General features: G+C 37.9%; 1 non-coding gene across 1 annotated transcript; it reads left to right on the forward strand.

Annotated features, from left to right (window-relative positions):
* Positions 1-3550: 3550 nt before the first annotated feature.
* On the forward strand, positions 3551-3609 carry MIR30B (microRNA mir-30b). Its single transcript, NR_129392.1, has one exon. It is a non-coding gene; the product is annotated as a microRNA mir-30b (primary transcript).
* Positions 3610-20152: the final 16543 nt, after the last annotated feature.

Consider the following 20152-nt stretch of genomic DNA (forward strand, 5'->3'; position numbering starts at 1 on the left):
AGTGTGTTTTGTAAGTATTTTCAGGTTACTGTTTGACTTTTTCTATTAGCATGTATCTGGCTTGTGAGCAAGTGCACTGCGTCTCATTTCTGTGCTTTCCCACAGCTTTTCCCGAATAACCCAGGACTTGTCTCACAGATGGCATCAGTGTAGACTAAATGACCATCTATTATTTGATGATAGGTATTTTTATGAGTTTTAAAATTTTGTTTTATTATTTCAATTTGCCTTTAAATACTTGAAGGCATTTCTATTTTATTGTCATTTTTCTCCTTAAGAAAGCATTGGGTTTTTTTTTTATCATTTATTACTATTAAATTGCTCAACATCAACTGTTTTAGGTTCAGTACATTGTTTAAAAGATAATGTTCTTGGTAATCTAATTTTTACGTGCTTATCTTCTTTAGACTACAGGCTTTCTGAGGGCAGACATATTACCTTTATAATTCTGGGTTTTTCTGCCATAAACATCAAGTAAAGCATCTTGCATGTATAGCATTCTAATTATTGTATTTTTATTTATTGCAGCAGTAGCTACATTCCCTTTTTTTAGCCATATGAGCAAATGACAGTTTTGATCATAATGTATTGGTCCAGATATATCTGTGCAGAGTATTTATTTTTAAATGTTCCTTTGTTAGAGTGGTAGTCCACATGATATATTTGGAGGAAGAGGACTAGTTGCTTCAGATCCGAGCAGGTTTGCCACTTGTGAGTATAACTCTTAACAATTGATAGTTAGCATGCGTTAAGCATATCTTCTCATGAACTTTTTTTTCCCCCCAAGAAAGAGATTTTTGCTACAGGGTGCATGTGTTCAACAGGGAGACAGAAAGTGAGAAATCACCCACCCCACTGGGAGCGGGGAATGACCATGCCAGAATCCCTTCTTCATTCTCCTTTTGGGATTTTGGGAATGCACACACATGTCCCGGCCTGAATTTCAAGTGATAGATCTGGTACTTGAACCGTGGTCAACCTTGTGGCAGTCCAGTGCCTTAACCCTGTGCCACCTACTGATTTCTTCCCATGAGCTCTTAATAAAGCAGATTTAGTGCATAGTCTCTGACCCTCCAATTCATAGCATATTGCAAGCCATAGATTCCAAATAGCCATGAATGGGTAGAGCCATTATAGAGAGCCCAAGAGGTCTTCCTTGCCAAAGGTAGAGTGCAAGGTGCCTTCTGGAATAGGATTCTCTTGTTTGACCATGGGCATTTTTTATTACCTTTGAAAAGGTTTATATATAGCTTTACTCTTCAGTGAGATATATAGAAACTGCGTAACTTAATAATTTGCACAGCTGAACTTGAAAGGTTTCTCAGAAACATAGGGTAAATGTAAGGTAAAAGAGAAGTGTGCGTAAAGCTATTGCCCTGTGCCCGGCAGTCCTGTTATCCCTGATGCTGCAGGATTAATGGTACAATCTGAGTTATGTAACATTTCCTCTGTTTTTCTGCTCTAATGAGGTGAATCAAAGACCATGTCAGCCTTAATTCTGGATGCCCTTGCTTCATTGTACTTCATCGTGACCTGTAGTCATCTGCAGGTGCCTTTATGTTTTAATTCTGGAGAATCACAAACTTCTCACTGGCCTGCAAGGTTGACAATTGATTACTTTGAGCAGATGCCATACACGTTAGTCATCAATATTTGCCAATAAACTTTTAACAGCTGTTACCCCGGCTTTTGACTTAGTAATTTAGGGGGAAAGTGTGTGGTTTTTATGGATGGGGTTTAGAATGCTCAGAAATTCTTTATTGTGTAAGATTTGTTTTTATCCAACTGACATTGAATGTAAGACATTTTCACTTATTAAACACCATTCTGCAAGTGACAGTATTCTTAGTATATGCTTTGGGATTGTTTTTAAGTGTTACTTTTTTAAGCAAACAACTATAAAGCTGTATCGTCAAGGTAGTTCAAATTAGATGCTTTTTTTTCTAACCAGTTTTGGTTAGAAAAATGGTTATAAAAGTAGACGGTTTGCTCAATCCCTTCGGTTTAGAGTCCCAGGCTTGGGGAGACCCAGCTGTGGGCTGTGAACCTTGAACCCTGTTGCACGTAGCATGTCCCAGCTCTCATTCCTTCCACTCCTCCCGTTACTGCTTCATTGTTGGATCAGTGTGTCCGTATTTGCTGTGTGTGCGCAGGAGTTTTGTTGTTTTGTTTTAAGTTTGAGTATCAGTCTAAGCTTAATTACTTTCTAAATTATGCCATTTCAGATAGCATCTGCCAGTTTCCCCAGTCTAGTTAATTAGGAGTGGACATGTGATATATGCTGTGACGTGGCCTTTTTCTTATCTGTAACATATCACAGCCCTCCTAATAACTTGACTCTTCCTGTTGTCTTTGCTTTGACTTCTAGCATGTTTGGTGAAACAGTTCATCTACAGGCTTTCAAATATTAGCATTGCATCGAAATTACTTGGAGGGCTTATTAATTAAACACAGGCTGCTAGGCCCCGCTGGAGTAGTTTCTGATTCAGTCAGTTTGGGGTGGGAGTCAAGAAGATGCTTCTCCCCTAGCTGTTGCTGCAGTTAGGGTCCCGACTTTCATAACCATGGAGCCCATTTTACATTCTTTCTCCTGTTAGGTATTATGCCCAGTTAGTGACTCAAGTAAAACATAAAATTCCCAGCTTAAAAACTTGCATAATCCAACAGTTTGATTATAAAAAGGTTTGTTAGAAATTTACAAGCTGCTGGGTCCAGGACTCAAACCATGGTTGGCCCTGTGGGAATCCAGCATCTCAACCACTACACCAAGTGCTAGTTTCAAGTTTCTACCTTCTTAATGCCTTCAGATAGCAGCCAATTTTCCATACATGACTTTTGGGAAGGACACAGTCAAACCATAGCAGGCCGCTTTTAGTGCTTAGTAAGGGTATGTGTGGTAATTTTTAAATCAAGGAGTGCAGAACAAGGGAGAGGGATTTCTTTGAGGTAGTTTAACAGCACAGGAGAAGGGGTGGAACAAGATCAGAGTGTAGAAAGACATGGCTGGGGGGGAACAGATCTGAATTATGAGTATGGGAGAAGTACCAAAGACAGGAAGGGGCAAAAACGAAGAGAGGGGACTGAGATTTTCACAGGTGTTATTATCAGCTTTGTCTTTTCTCCAAAATGGGCATCATCTTAATGAAGAATGGGTGGTTGATGCATTTTATTGGCCATCAAAATGGGTCCCTGTACATACAAATTCAGTTGTTGCATGGGAAGAACATGGGAAAGTAAAAGGCTGTAAGATGAGCTGCATTTAGACTTGGAGCTACAGGGTGTCTGCAGTTGCTGCACAGTCCCTCTGTGAAAAGAGTATCACTTTGTTCTTTGCTTAGATTTTATACTTTGTTTCAGTTTTATACTTTGAATCAATAGTTTACTTGAATGCCTGTGCCTGTTATTTTTTCAAAAGATTATACAAGTTGTCTTTTTAGATAGGAAAAAATTGTATCAAATATGCCTTAATGTACTGTTGATTGTCAGGTAAAGGACCAATATACACAGGGTAAAGTTTTGAAAGTCCTGCTCTAAACTGAGTTTCAGTTCATGTAAACATCCTACACTCAGCTGTAATGCATGGATTGGCTGGGAGGTGGATGTTTACCTCAGCTGACTTGGAATATCAACCCACTAGCTTATTGGTAAACGACTTGGCAAGAATACTTTATAGAAGCTTGATTTTTTAAAAAGGTAATTATTCTAAATTACCATCATACTTTTCAATTCTGTTATGTTATCTAACATGACGTTGTTCTGGGTATCAGGAGAAAAGAATGTCCTCTTGCGGTGGCTGGGGCCGTGTCTGCGGGCATCGCAGTGGGCTTCAGCAAGCGTGGGGTTTAGCATCAGGGAGTTGTTACTGTGTGGACTCCACCAGTGAACTTGCTGCTGGATCTGGAGCAAGTGAAGACACTGTTTGGCATCTCACTGGTTTTCCCGTCTGCAAAATTGGTGTGTTGGTTATATAGATTAACATACATGATGAAGACAGAGTGGCTCATGAGTACAGTTCCTGTCACATTAAGTACTCAGAAAGTGCTATTATTACCTCACCATATTGTAGGTGTTAATAAATAATTGCTATCAGGCCAGCAGGTGGTATGGTGGTTAGTGTGCCAGACGCCTACCTGTCTGACTGTAGTTCGAGCGCTAGACCCGGTGGCTTGAAAATCAACCAGGTGCACGTGTGTGCATGCCAAAAATCCCAAGAGAAGAATGGAGGAGAAGGCATTATGATATGGCCATCCTGCCCCTCCCCCCAGGGGGGGAATTTCTTTCCCTCTCTATGTCTCTGTCTCTCTCCTCTCTGCTTCTTTCCAGCAAGTGCATGTGCCCTGTGTCAAACCCCAAGTAAAGAAATAGTTGCTATAATGTTTAAAGTAGACATAACTTATTTGTATTTTAGCAATACAGAAGATGCCAACTTTCTGGTTTAATGAGAATGGTTTGACTCTTTGGTATCACCACAGTTTGGTACTGAAGGGTTTTGATGCCATGCTTCTGGTGCTCATAACCTGATTTTGTTACTTTCTAGCCTTGTTACTTTGTGAGAAGTTCCTAATCTCCTTGTTTCTTCAGTCTGCTAAAATGCAATTGTAATAGTACCTACATGTTAGGATTGTTGCACCTAAATGAGTTAATATACCAGTTAAAGTATTTAGAATGATTCTTGGTATATTGAAAAGGTAGCTTTGGGACCAGCAGTTAGCGTAATGGCTATGTCGCTGGACTCCCACGTAATCGACCGTGGTTCGCGTCCGCGACCCGGTGGCTTAAAACTCACGCTGGACGCGTGTGTGTGCGTGCCCAAGATCCCGAGAGGAGAATGGAGGAGAAGGGATTGCAGCGTGGCCATCCCCGCTGAGGGGTGATTTCTCACTTTCTATCTCTCTGTCTCTGTCTGTCTGGCGAGCTCATGTGCCCTACAGCAAAAACCTCTCAAAAAAAAAAAGAAAAAAGAAATACATGAGGGTTCTCTGAAAAGTCATGACATGTTTTTCTGTGTAAAAATGTATCATGACTTTGCAAGTAACCTAATATTAATACTTTTTTCTTTAAAAAATTATTTAATTTTATTTATTATTATTTTTAATTTGTTATAGGGCATGTGCACTCACCAGAAAGACAGAGAGAGAGAAAAAGAGGGAAAGTGAGGAAGCAAGCCTGCAAATCTGGGACTTGAATTGCAGTTGGCCATATGGGAGTCCAACACTTTAACCACCATGCTATCTGCTGACGCTGGTAGCTATTATTATTTTAAAAATGTGTGTCAGGGACCAGCAGGTGGTGTGGTAATTAAGGTGCTGGACACTCCCACATGGCTGACCATGGTTCAGGTCCTGAACCTGGTGGCTTGCTTCCTCACTTTCCCTCTCTCTCTCTGCATGTGTCTCTCTAGTCAAATTAAAATAAATGAATAAAATTTAAAAAATAAAAAAAAAAGTGTGTCATTGTTATTTTGTTCCAGAGTATGACATTGCTATACATTTCTAAGTAATTTAAAGATAAGCTAATATCTGATAATAAGTTCTAGATATGTATTAATTGATCTAAATATGTCCATATTTATGCCTTTGTTAAAATAGTTCACTTAAAATTAATGTTCTACATCTTTGTTTTCCTTTTTTTCTATATCTGTGAAATCAGCTTTACTTTTCATTTTTTGGTGACACATCCTAATTTTATATAGGTAAAAAGCAAAATAAAAAGCTACCAAATGAAAAATTACTTGAGAAGTGCATATTATTCCAACAGCTTGGCAAGTTTCTTTAAGTTCTTATTTATACCTATATCTAGAATTAGAATTCATGTTTATCCATTTTCTATGGAAAATATCTACACGTTATGAGAAATTCACAATAAAAATGTGAAGACATGGAAACTTGTTCTTGAAGGTGAGTACTGTTTTAAATGATATCTTATTTGTTCAATAAACTACTTTTTTATTTTTTTCTCCTTTTTCAATTGCCAGAGGTTACATGCCTTCTCTAGGGAGAGACAGACAGAGAAGGAGAGGGAGAAAATACCTCCTAACATGGTATGTTCACGCTTCAGTCTGTCCTCCATTTCTCTAACCCATCAGGGTTTTAGGCGTGTGAACACATATGCCCAGTGTGTTTCTCAAGCCGTTGGAGCCAGGTTTTGAACTACAGCCGGCCATGTGGAATCCATGTCCCTGAGCCAGTAGACTTTAGGCTGGACCCTATTATGTTCTTTATTATTTAAAGGGAGCTGTTCTATTATGTAGTTGTGTGCAAAACTTACTTTTAGTGAGTTAAAATGCTTAAATTATTTTACAATTTATAATGCTTCAAGAAAAATATTGTAGTACAATTTGTGGAAGCATATAATCTAAAAGTAGCTTTATGAAATGTGTTTTTCAAGTTTTCATAAACTGTACTTAGTAGGAATGAAAGAAATTTTTCTCATAAACGTGTGCTTTTCAGTTTTAAATGTTACAGAATATGGGTAAATGTTGAAATACCCCCCCATTTACCATATTGCAGTTTGTTATTTCATTGTATTACCAGAGAACTAGACGGTAGCCCAGCAGTAATGCAACTAGATAACCTCTTTTCATTGCGAATAGCTTCATATTGAAGTTTATAAACTAGAAATACTCTTGTTTCAAATTCTAGGTTAAAATAAAAAGATGTTATACTTTTTAATTCTTCACAAAGCTGTCGGTATATTATAAAATTAGAAATTTCACAGTTAGAATTTTTGTGTGTGCATTTTTGTATGTTTTCAAAAATTTTTTTCACCAAAATAAACTTATGTCAACTTGTATCTGAACGAGATCTAGTTTGAGGTACTAGAAGGAGAAGGCATCAGTTTGGAAAGAGCAACATGAAATTGAAGCAAGAACAAACATCAGTTTATGGTGAAGCTTGGGTGGAAGAATGAAATGCTTTGTGAAAAGTTTATGGGGACATGGGACTGGCAGGTGGCATGGTGGTTAAGGTGTTGGACTCCTATATGGACAACTCTGGTTCAAGTCCTTGACCTGGCAGCTTGCTTTCTCTCTGTCATCTCTCTCTGGTGAAATTTGAAAATAAATAAATAAATAAATTAATTAATTAATTAATTATTAAAAATAATTTATGGGGACAGTGACCTCAAAGAAGTTAGGAGTTTACAAATGGGTTTCTGATTTAAAGAAGGGATAGGACTCCTTCATTATCATGTAAATTAAAGTTGTAGTCATCTGCCAGGGGTAGGATAAAGCCTTAAAGAGAGGAAACACTACAGACAAAAACAAATGCAATGTCAAAGATGATTTCTACACACAGATAATGATGCTTTGCATAAAATACTTACAAATACATCAACCCAAATTGTTTTCTATTCCACATTACTTTTTAAAATATATACAGTAATGGTCAAATTAATGACTGTGTTTAGTGTATATTTTGAAAAATTCTCATTTAGAGCCAGTTTATACATTAATTATTGGTATTAGCTTGAGTAATAGTTTCTTTCATTTGTTGAATTTGTCACTTAAAGCAATATTTTAAAACACTGGTCAAATATTTTGCTTGTCACTGTGAAAACAGGTCTGTAATAGAGTTAATAAATTTCCTACTGTCCTCTAAAAAACTTAAATAAAAAAAAGGATAGGAGGGCCAGCTGGTGGCGTGGTGGTTAAGGTGGCTGAATCCCATGTGACAGGCTACATGACTTGTTTCTGGACCTGGCAGCTTGAAAAACATGCTGAGCACTTGTATGTGTGTGCCCCAATTCCTCAGACAATGGAGGAGAAGGGATTGCAGTGTGGCCATCCCCCTAAGGGAGTGCTTTCTCACTCTGTGTCTCTGTCTCTTTATCTCTTGCAAGCACATGCACCCTATAGCAAATTTTTAAAAAGGGGGGGATGGGATGAGAGAATGTTGAAGCCACCACAAGAGTACATCATCCACCTTACTTTCAGAGGAAAAAATGAATCTTGTGTATGGCCTAATTGAAGAGGACTTATGATTAACAGCAGGAACGGTAGCCAGTATCATAGAACTCAGAGGGTTCAGCTTACACAATTCTGACTGAAAAATTAAAGTTGAGAATTTTCTGCTTGGTGAGTCCCAAACTGTTGTGCCAAGATCAGCTGCAGACAAGAGCAGGACTTTGAATGGAAATTTTAAACAAGTGAGATCAAGATCAAGTGTTTGATCTTCAAAGAGTTGTAACGGGAGCTCTCACCATGGCTCTACAGTAGGATCCTGAAGACAAAGCACAATCAAAGCAATGACTACTAAGAGGAAGACCAAAGACGTGGCAGTGGTCCAGTCAGAGCAAGAGTGGGCCACTCAGGAGCAAAGGTCAAGGCTGCAGTTTTGGGGGATGCTTCAGACATTTTGCTTACCTTTCTGGAGGGCCAAAGAACTTCACCGAGTTCTCTGCTGTGATGACAGTCCTGCTCATTCTTCAGATAAAGCAATTTGTGAGAGTTTCAGTGGGAAGTCATTGGATATCCAGCTTACAGTCCCAGTTTGGCTCCTCCTGACTTTTTGTTCCCTAATCTTAAAAATATGCTTAAGGGGCACCCATTTTTATTCAGTTAATAGTAAATGAATGAATGAATAAGAAGCCTGCAGTGGACATGGCTAGGTTTCTAGGACTGTCATCTTATGAACGTGCTAAATGGCTGGTTTCATCACTTAGAAAAGGGTCTTGAACTTGATGGACTTTGTGTTAAGAAGTAAAGTCTGTATTTTTTCTTTGTATCTGTTTTAATTCCGTTTTTTTTTTTCCATCAACTTTTTAAAGTTCCTTGTATATTTCACAACATAAATATACACTTGGAAATTAGATAACCCTCCAGTTTAATCTAGGCTCTCTACTTGTCATATGTGGGCCTTGAACAAGGTGCTCATCTTTTCTGGACCGTTCTTTATATAAAAAGATAATTATATCAGGTTTTTCTGAAAATTAGTTAAGAGAACCATGTGAAGAACCTACACAGTGCTGGCAACAAAGTTTTTTTTGGTAAATAACGGCTTCTATTTATTTTGCTTCTAAACTCCTATGAACTCTGACAGTGTCTACTCCCAAATTCTGTAATGTTTATCCTGGTCGACCTTAGAAATCATGCACCTTGATTTTTTTTTTTTAAGGTAAAATATGTTTTTAAAACTACACGCATCATGAGGGAGGCCAGCATATGGTTACATTGCTGGACTCCCACATGGCCGACTACAGTTCGAGTCTTGTACCCAGGGGCTTGAAACTCATGCCAGGCGTGTGTTTTGTACATGCCCAAGACCTCAGGAGGAGGACGCAATGTGGTGTGGCCTTCCCCCGTTGGAGGTGATTTCTTGTTTTCCCTCTCACTATCTTTCTGTTTTCTCACCCCAGTGAGCACACATGCCCTAAGGCAAAACCTCTTCAAAACAAAACAAAAACAAACTACATGCATCATAAGAATGGTAGTATTTATTACTGCTCTAAGAGAGTCAACTTTTTATTTTCGAACAAGTACCCAAACTTGCAGATTCTACTGAACAGACTAGATAGTCTGTACTTTCTAGGTATATGTAAGATAATGAGTAAGAATGCCTCAGGCAGCTCAGGCAAGGCAGATGGACGGCTTCTAAGGACTGACATCAGGAAAGACTAATCAGAATGCCTGCCACCATTGTGTGGGCCAGGCCGCGCAGGAATGTTAGCAGTCAGAAAATAGATTATGAAGGCTTAGAGAGAGAGGCACTTGGTAGACCAGAACAGATTGCATTAGTGAAGTCTTGTCTACAACTGTTGGGTACCTTGGGATTTCTATTCATGCATTGTATTTATTTCTATATATAAGAGGTAATGTATGTAAGGAGCAGTGTTTGTAAACATTGGCAGACTTGTTTAACCTGTTTCCCAATCATTTCACATTATTGCTTCTACAATATTGATATTTACAGTAAATACCTTGTTTTAAATATTAGCCAACCCTATTAAGTCATGTTTCCTCATGCTGCAGTCATCTAATGACTTCATCCTTTGGTAAGTTGGCTTATGACTTGAGAATACCTCTCAGTGTGAATCGATTGTTTGAAGGAGTTAAAGGCAAAATCAGGAAGAGAATGACAGTTTCAGGGAAAAGTGATCATACGGCAAGCATACAGGCCCTCAGTAGAATAGCTGAGATATCTCTATCTTTGCTATGTGACCTTCGGTGCATTTCTTAAGCATTATGACCTCGTATTCTTTGTAGGTGAATGAGAATGTCATAACCTCATAGGTTCTGTTTCCACTGTGACCATCAATTGATAGTTTTTGTGTGTGCATGTATAGCACATTATTTAGCAGAGTGAGTTCCAGGTTAAATCACCTAGACTTGTTGATAATAAGTATTTGATCAGATAATTTATATTTATCCCTTAGCATAGGTCCAGGTACATACTAAGCTCCCAGGGGATCTCTCATTCTTCAACATTCAAATGTTAAGTCTTAATAGGATCTTGATCTTGAACCTCTTAGATAAAATTGCCATACATGTATCTGGTACTCACTAGTGCCAAATTGTTACCACTAATGCTAATTTTATCGCCAGTATATGTGCCTGGTTTTCTTCTTAGATTATGAGCTCCTCAAAGACAGAGATTGGTTTATTCATCTTTATAAAGGGGGGCTAGGGGTGATTTCTCACTTTCCCTCTCTCTGTCGCTCTCTGACTAGTACACACACCCTGTAGCAAAAACTAAAAAAAAAAAAGTGTTGCTCTTGGAATCAAGAGTTTACATTATAGCTCTGTTATTTTCTAGTTGTGTAACAGTAATCAAGCTTTATAACACTCATAAAATACTAGGGCTGTGTCTGGAAAATAGAGACTTTCATTTCTTGAATGAAATTTGTGTGAGTTCTACATCCTTTAAATTTGAGAAAAGCCAACTTATTTTGTCACATGTACAATTGTTTACTGCTATATGATACTGTTGGTTATATAGTGAAAAACAGAACCAAAATGTTAAATGACCAAGTAATTGTACTCCCATTTTGCGAATGTTGCAGGGAAGAATAACAGGCTAAAGGTATTACCTGACAATTAAGTTGCAATATTAAAGGCTACCATTTCTGGGCACAAGAAGGTAAGTCGGTACTTCCAATTATTCTCCTACAGTTAAATTGGTAACTTCAGACATGAACTAAAAACATTGGAGGAAATGTAGAGAAAATTGTCAATATTACTAATGCAAATAAAATAGATTATTTTAAGTACCTTTTACTCTAGTGGTTATGGCACATGAACCTCCATTACCTATGAGGGTTCTGTCTAAATCATTTCTCAATTACCATACTTAGTTTTTTTGTTTATTTTTTCTAAGAGAAGGTCTTGTCATGTTGCAGTTCTCTCACCTCAGCCTGCCTAGTAGCTGGGACTGTAGGTTTGTGCCACCATGCCTGGCTGCTAGGGTGGACTGGGACTCAAACGCTCCCATATGGCCTCAGCCTGCCGAGTAGCAGCATCACCCAGTGCACACCACTGCACTGAGGTCCCAGTGACCAAGTTTTAAAGTAACCTCTTAAAGTTCCCCACTTCTCATTTCTCCTCCCCCTATTCTTACTGACTTTATGTCTTTTTGCTAAATAAACATTTTCTTCCAACTCTGTTTTGTGTTTTCCTCATTTGATATGCTTTTCAAAGTACTGTATATATTATTTACAGCTTGAGCTACTGTGTAAAAGGAACAGTAGCTTGAACAAAATACGGTTTGTTTATTTTTAACTCTCATGTAGAATTCCCACATTGACTTTGGGCATTGGCACCATTACATCCTTCAGAAAGTAACTTCACTTCAGATTGCAGGAAGGGAAAGGGGAAGCCAGAGGTCTTACTGTTTCTAGCCCAAAGAAACTCCCAGCTGTGTCTCATTTGCCACAGCTATTTCACTTGACTACTAACTGCAAAGGTTGCTGAGAAGCATAGTTCTCCTGCTGGAAACATTATCTGCATGAAGAAGAAAAGTCAAAATTTGATGTGGGTCCATTTTAGTTTGTTAGTGTTGCTAATAACAAATAACATGAGTCTGGATAATTTATAAGAACAGAGGTTTATTTAGCTCACAATTTTGGACAGCCAAGTGTTGCATATGGTTAGTGCCTTGCTGGTGGATCACATGGTAAGACAGAGCAGGGACGCATGTGTCTGTGTCTGGTCTTTCTCTTCCTCATAAACCTACCAGGGACAGTCCTGGGGGCCCCATCTGATAACCTCATCCTATCCCAGTCACCTCCCCGTGGCCTCTCCTTTCAACATCATAGTCATATTAAATCCATATCCTTTCAACAACAAAGGCTCACCAGATTTCAATACATGAATTCTAAAGGGACACATTCATAGTACAGCAAAAATAAATGAAGAACAATAGAAATGGTAACATATGGGTAAGTTAGAATGAATATTGACTGTTTTAAACCCTTATGAACTATACAATAACAACAGATAGGAGCTGGGTAAATGGAGTTCATGCTCTCAGGTTTTAGCATTGGATAAGTGGTAAACTTAACACTAATTAGGCTGTGAAGTCAAGGGTACATGTTACAATCTCTTAAGCACTAAAAGAATAATAGAATTCAGTAACTATTAAACAGATGTGACAATTTAATAGAAGTAAAAAATAAAAGAAGCAAAAGTAGAAAAGGGAACATGAAACAGATGGGTAAAAGTTAAAATTGTGAAATACAAACTCAGACACTTTAAATGACTTGAAGTTGAAAAATTACCAGGCTGAAAACTGCTCTACTATACCACTTACAAGAGACACATTTCAGATGTAAGGGTATGCACAGGTTAAAAATAATTGCATTAGGAAAGATACATCAAGTAAACAATCAAATGAAAACTATGACTAGTATCAGGCAAAGCAATTTAAAGCAAGAAGTATTACTAGAAATTAAAAGGGACATTTTAAAAGAACTCACCCAGACCACAGAAGGACTCTCGATCTCTATGTGCCAAAAACAAATTTAAAATATTTTATAAAGCGAGACCAGCAGATGGCATAGCAGTATGTCACTGGACTCTCACATAGCAGACCACAGTTTGAGTCTCAGACCCTGTGTTTTCAGAATCACACTGGGTGCATGTCTGCTGAAGATCCCAGGGGAGAACTGAGAAGGGATTTCAGGATGGCCATCCGTTTTGGGGAATGATTTCTTGTTTTCTATCTCTGTCCAGTGAGCACACTCACCCTATAGCAAAAATCTATTTAAAAAAAAATTATAAAGCAGGGCTAGCAGATGCCATGGAGTTTAAGGCTCTGGATATCACATGGCTGATTCTGTGGTTTCAGTCACAAACCCTGTGGATTGAAAAGCATGCTAAGTGTGAGTGTGCCTGCATGCCCCAAATCCTAGGATGAGAATGGAGAAGGAACTGTGGCATGGCTGTACCCACTGGGGACTGATTTCTCTCTTCTCTCTGGTATGCACATATGCCCTATGGCAAGAAACTATATGCGTGTGTGTGTATAGAGAGAGCACGCAAAAGAGCAAAATAATAACAGAAGAATTAAATCTTTAACTATAGTTGGATATTTATTTGGCTTTTCCAGTAGCTCTTGGCATATCTAGGACCACAGGCCGCTCAACAACAACAGCAAAAAAAAACAATGCAGACAGTCTTAATGTTAGTTGTTAAAACTTCAGCCAATTTACATATATTGAACACTCAATCAAAAAAATTCACATTTTCTTCAAGTGTAAATTATTTACCAAAGCTACCCTATGTGGAGTCATAAACCAATAAATTCAAAATATCAAAAGCATTTATCCTGTATTTTCTTAGGCAGTGAAAATAACTAGACCTATGACAAAGAGATTAGAGAAACTTCCAACTATTTAGAAATTATATAATAGAGTTCTAAATAGTCTCTGAATCAAAGAGTAGATCAAAACAAATCTTTAAATATTTTGAAGTAAATAATAACAAAGATCTAACACCAGAACTTGTGAGTTGCAGCTAAAACAGTGCATGGAGGAAAATTTATAGTCTTACACACACATACTGGAAAAGAAGCAAGGCTGAAAATCAGTAACACAAGCTTTTTTCAAGAAACTAGAGAAAAAGAACTAGGAAATAATTTTTAAAAACTTGAGATTAATTATAGTAGAGACAGCTAACAAAACTAAAAGGTCAGTTGTCTCTACTGTTTACATTTGAGATCTTAGTAAGTAATGCCTGAAATAAGCATTAGGCTTAGGAGAAAATTATTTTTTATGTATTTTTTATTATTCATACATTAAATAGCTATACATCATTGAGATTATGAAGAGACTTTACCCTGCACGATATACACTTCAGTCCAGCCCAGTTGAGACCACCATACACATCCTTGTCAACAGATAATAAACCTTATCTGTGTCCCACAAGTATCTTCTCCATTTTCCCCACAAATTTTCTATGCTCTTCCCCTCTCACACTCTCCACTTTGTCTCTGGTGTCCATTACAATTTTTTTAAAGAGTTGTTTGTTTGTTTTTAATTATTTTCATTTGACCAGAGAGGGGGGAAGAAAGAGCGAGAAAGCAAGCTACCAGGTCTGGGACTTGAACCGTGGTTGGCCATGTGGGAATCCAGCACCCTTAACCACCATGCCACCTGCTGGCCCCTCCATTATAATTTTTGAATTCTTTTATGTTCTCCAGTCTTTCACTCTCTACCATAGAGTACAGACAGTCGGTATATGTTAAGTGGAGACATGCAATGTCTCTCTTTCATAGTCTGACTTGCTTTACTCAGCAACAGATCTTCCATATTCATCCACTTTCTATCAAATTGCAGGGCCTTGTTTTTTATGGCTGAATAGTATTCCATGGAATATATGTGCCACCATTTTTCAATCCATTCATCTGTTTGTGAACATTTGGGTTGGTTCCATGCCTTAGCAATCGTGAATAAGGCTGCAATGAATATAGATATGCAAGTGTTTTTCTGACTGAGTGCTCTCCTGTCCTTTGGGTAGATACCCAGGAGTAGAATTGCTGGATTACATGGTAGTTCTATTTGAAGGTCTTTGAGGAACCTCCATATCATTCTTCATAGTGGCTGGACCAATTTACATTCCCACCAAAGTGTAGGAGTGTTCCCCTTTCACCACCTCCCCTCCGGCACTTGCCATTATTTGTTTTTTTAATCTTCGCCTTTCTGGCTGGGATTAGGTGGTATCTCATTGTGGTTTTGATCTGCATCTCCCTTACAATGAGGGATGCTGAGCATTTTTTATATACTTTTTGGCTGTTCATATGTCTTCCTTAGAGAGTTGTTTATTCAGCTTACTTTCCAACGTTTTAATTGAGTTAATTGAGTTAATCATTTTCTTCCTGTGTATTCTGGTTATCAGTCCCTTATCGGAGGCACAGTTAACAAAAATTCTCTCCCATTCTGAGGATTGTCGATTTACACTAGTTACAGTGTTTTTTGCTGTGCAGAAACTCCTTAGAACTATTTATAGACAACTGGTTGTGTGCATAGAAAATTCAAAAGAATCTATAAAATATGTAATGAATTTCACACGGTAATTGAATACAGTTACTATATAAAAATTAACTTGTATTTCTATATATTGGAAACAAGTAGAAATTGAAATAAGCATGTTATATATTTTTTATTTTTTTAGTTTCTGCTATAGTGCATGTGACCTCCCCAGAAAAAAACAGAGACAGGAAAAGTGAGAAAGCACCCCCCAGGAAGGATAGCCAATCTACAATCTCCTCTCCAGTCTCCTCTGGAGATTTTGGGCATGCACACATCTGGAGTGATTTTCAAGCCACAGAGCTGGCCATGTGGAATCCAGCTACCTTACGCTTCATGCCACCTGCTGATCTCATTTTCAAGCCACAGAGTTGGCTATGTGGGATCCAGCTGCCTTAACCTTCATGTCACCTGCTGATCCCATTTTCACTAGCATAAAATTGCAAGAGAGGTTTCTTTTTTCTTTTTTTTTTGGAGAGGTTTTCACTATAGGGCGCATGTGCTCGCCAGATAGAGACAAAGAGACAGAAAGCGAGAAATCACCTCCCGGGGGGATGGTCACGCTGCAATCCCTTCTCTTCCATTTTCCTCTCGGGATCTTGGGCATGCACGCACACGTGCCCGGCATGAGTTTTAAGCCACCAGGTCCGGGACACGAACCGTGGTCGACTACGTGGTAGTCAAGCAACATAGCCATTTACACTAACTGCTGGTCCTCAAGAGAGTTTTTAAAAATCATAATATTGAAAAGTTTTAAAAGATAGAAAATATATGGATATACTGTGTTCATGACTTGGAAGGTGGTTTTGTAAATTGATCTGTAACTTTGATAATGGTATTAGCAAAATCCTAACCGTGGAAGAATTAAACTGATAGAAATGTAAAGGACCAAGACTATCCAAGGACAACTTGAACAACAAACTGAAAAACATCTGACAGGAAGACCTGTGACTGTAAAACTATAGTTGTAGTCAAGACTATAATGTTGGTTAACATAAGTATAAAGATAGCTCATGGGGAAAAAAGAGTACGAATTTTGGCACAAAAGTTAAAATTCAAGCATTAGTTTTTCATAACATGCATTTTCCATTAATTTCTTTTCAAAAACCCCTCGTAGACCAGTGTAACAGAATGGAAAGTCTGGCTCAGAGCCATACATTTAGGTGACCTAATTTATGATGAAGAAATACATTGAAGTATTTCAATTGGTAGCTACATTGTAAGAAAATTATCTAGACCCTTTCCTGTGTACTACATATACAGGAAAAAAATTCCCTGTGGAGTATTGTCTAAATATGACACAGTAATGAAACAATACCCTTATGAGTTGGGGTAGCCATTTAAATAAAATAAAGCTTAAAGGAAACTTTAAAACTAGTTCTTTGCTGATAGAACCAGAGATTATCAATCTCCTGGCAAGACTGATCAGTAAAAAAAGATTCTTTGATATCAGGAAAGGAATAAGATATGAAAAAGGATATAATTAAAATTTATTAAATTACAGAGCAATTGTGAATGTGTGTAAATTTTAAATTAAAAAAAAATTTTTTGGAGAGGTTTTTGCTATAGGGCACGTGCACTAGCCAGAAAGACAGAGAGAGACAGAAAACAAGAAATCATCCCCCAGGGGGGATGACCACACCGCAGTCCCTTCTCCATTCTCTTGGGATCTTGGGCACGCACACACACGCACCTGGCGTGATTTTAAGCTACCGGATCTGGGACTCAAACTGTGCTCGACTATGTGGGAGTCCAGCGACATAGCCATTACGCTAACTGCTGGTCCCAAATTAAAAATTTTTTTAAAATATTTATTTGTTGTAATTTTTGGGCCACTGGGTCCAGAACTTGAACTGCAGTTGGCCCTATGGGACTCTAGCACCTTAGTCACCTCACCACCTGCTGGCCCTAGAAATATTAACGTTTTTAAAATGTATTACCAAATACATATTATAAATAAATATGAAAACGTCTTTTAAAAATCTACAAATAACGCTGTGTGTGTAGGGTGCCAGATCCACATGGCTGACTGCTAAATTCTGCACCCCGTAGCTTGAAAAATGTCCAGGCATATGTGAATGTGTGCCTCATATTCTGACAGGATGGAGAAATGTAGTTAAAAAGGATTGCAGTGTGACTATACCCTGTTTGGGGATTTGTTTTCTCTCTCTCATGCTCTCTGGCAATTAAAAAAGTTTTTAAATCTACATGTAGGCCCAGCTGTGGCAGCACAGGCAGTAGCCTACTGATCCCAAGTGCTGGAAGCCACATGGCTGTTCGTAGGTTTAGATCCTGAGTTGACTTGAAACGTGGAACGAGCATACCAGGATCCTGACTAGCTGCAGTGCCGGGGTAATAGAGCATAACGTGATGCTATTGAGGGTCTCTCTGTCTTTCATGCTTTCCCATGAATGAAATAAACATTCTTTACAAATTAAATACTCCAAGCAACACATTCGTGATTTTAAAAGTCAAACTAATAAAACATTCTCTTAATTGATAGGAACTTCCTTAATTCAGTAAGTGATAACTTACCCAAAACCCATGTTTAACATCAGAAATGAGTGGTTAAGCTTTAGAAATTCCCTTAACGTCAGCATTAGGACAAGAGTAGCCGTCAGACACCTGTTCCATGGTGCACTGGGTGTCTTGGACATGGCAGTAAGGCTAGAGGATAAAACAGCATAAGGATTGGGAAGGAAGAAATGATTATTGTTGGCAACAAGACAGCTCTTTATTTAAGTTTGGTGGAAACTGCAAAGTAACAGTTGTGAGAGTTGAGATTTTGGGATATAAGACCAATATGCAAAAATCAGTAGTGTTCCTTACTCCTGAAACAGTTTATTTGAAAGTATAATTAAAAATTTAATCCACAACTAAAACTATAAGGGATATAATACATTCAGCAAAAACGTGCAATAATTTCATGAAAGTAGACCAAGATAAATTGAGCAATTATCTCATGTTCCGGAAAAAAGCATTGCATTACAGCAGCCCTTCTCAATTTATAAACCATTGAAGTCCCATTCAAATTATCAACAGTTTTCATGACATGAATAAACCAAACAAGATTTTATGTGGACAAACAAGGCAGTTTTTTGTTTTTTGTTTTCAAAGGAAGATAAGGTTAGAGAAAGGGACCTATCATGAAAAACAATGGGTCTTACTATAAAACTAATGATAAAACTACCTTAGTGGCACGAGGATAAATGGAGATCGTAAGATAAACAGATCTGTGAGAATCTGGTGTGTGACAGGGAATGGGGGAATGAATGCCTTTTCAGTAAATGGCACTAGGACAATTCCATGACCTGTGGGGAAAAACAGTGCATACCTTTTCCAGAGAAATTCAATGGATTAAAGACATAAATGGGGGGAGAGGGATGCCATCTTAAGTATTGTAGATGGAAGTACAGGAAAGTTTGCCCTGATGTAAGGGAGCAGTTGAATGGAATGTAAAAAAAAAGTATAAATCGTAAGATTGAATCTGACCATATCGAATTTAGAAACAATGTAATAAAAGACAAAAGGTCAGCCATACATATTTACCTTTTCAATATGTCTACCAGTAACTAACAAAGAAAGTGAAATATCTAAATGATTAATGAAAGGGCTGGGGAAGAGTAGCAGATGACAGAGAACCAAAGCATCAATTAACACAAACATTTTTTTGTGCACTAGTAGAGAAAATGCAAATCGGTACAATCGGAACCATTTCATACTGAATAAAACCAAGGATTTGCAAAGTGCTGAGAAAGTCACTTTAGGAAAGTTGAATTACATGTTGCTTATAACAGCACATCACCATATCCAGAACTAAAGTTCTATATCATATTTAAGTTTAGAAATTGTCAGAACCCTTGAAGATTTTAGGCATTTGTAGCTGGGATACGGAAAATGGAACTGTTTTTTTCTAAAATCTAAAAAAATCACGTTTTTTTTTTAATTGTAAAAGAGTTCTAACTCTAGATAGAAAAAACTCCAATACTGGTTTTAAATCTGGCTACACGTGAAGATACTAACAGTAAATGCAATTAGTGTACTATCGCAGTCTCCTCCATAGGTCACGTTTCACTTTCAAAATCATCTAAGACAGACAGTTTTCTAACTTTGACATTCATGCAAGGTTTATAGTTCAGATTAGGAGAAACTACATGAGGATATTTTTAGAGTTCCTTTCCCTTTATGTGAAATAACAGAAACCATAACACAGCAACATGTTCCTTCTAATATAGTATTTATGATACTCTAATTTCTTGAGGTTTTCTTCAGTACATTAGTATCTAACAAAGACTTTATATGTAGTTTGCTAGGTTGTAAGTTTAGTTTACAAACATCTTTTTTTTTTTTAAGAATTATTTCAACATTTATTTAATTTTACCAGAGAGGGATGGGGTTGGGGAGAGAGGGAGAAAGTGGTAAAGCAAGTCGCCAGGTCTGGTACAAGAACTGGTCAGCCATGTGGAAGTCCAGCGCCCTTAGCAACCATGCCACTTGCCAGCCTCTAGTTTACAAACTTGCTAAGAAAGGCTGAGGGGCCAGCAGGTAACATGAGAGTTAAGGTGCTGGACTCCACATGGGTTACTGTGGTTGAGTCATGGGTCCTGCAGCTTGAAAATCATGCTGGGCATGTGTGTGCATGCGCAGAGTCCTAGAGGAGAAGGGAGAAGGGATCGATGCATGGTAATCTCCC

The sequence above is a fragment of the Tupaia chinensis genome, unplaced genomic scaffold (genome assembly GCF_000334495.1).
Source record: "Tupaia chinensis unplaced genomic scaffold, TupChi_1.0 Scaffold000459_1, whole genome shotgun sequence".
Taxonomy (NCBI): Eukaryota; Metazoa; Chordata; class Mammalia; order Scandentia; family Tupaiidae; genus Tupaia; species Tupaia belangeri.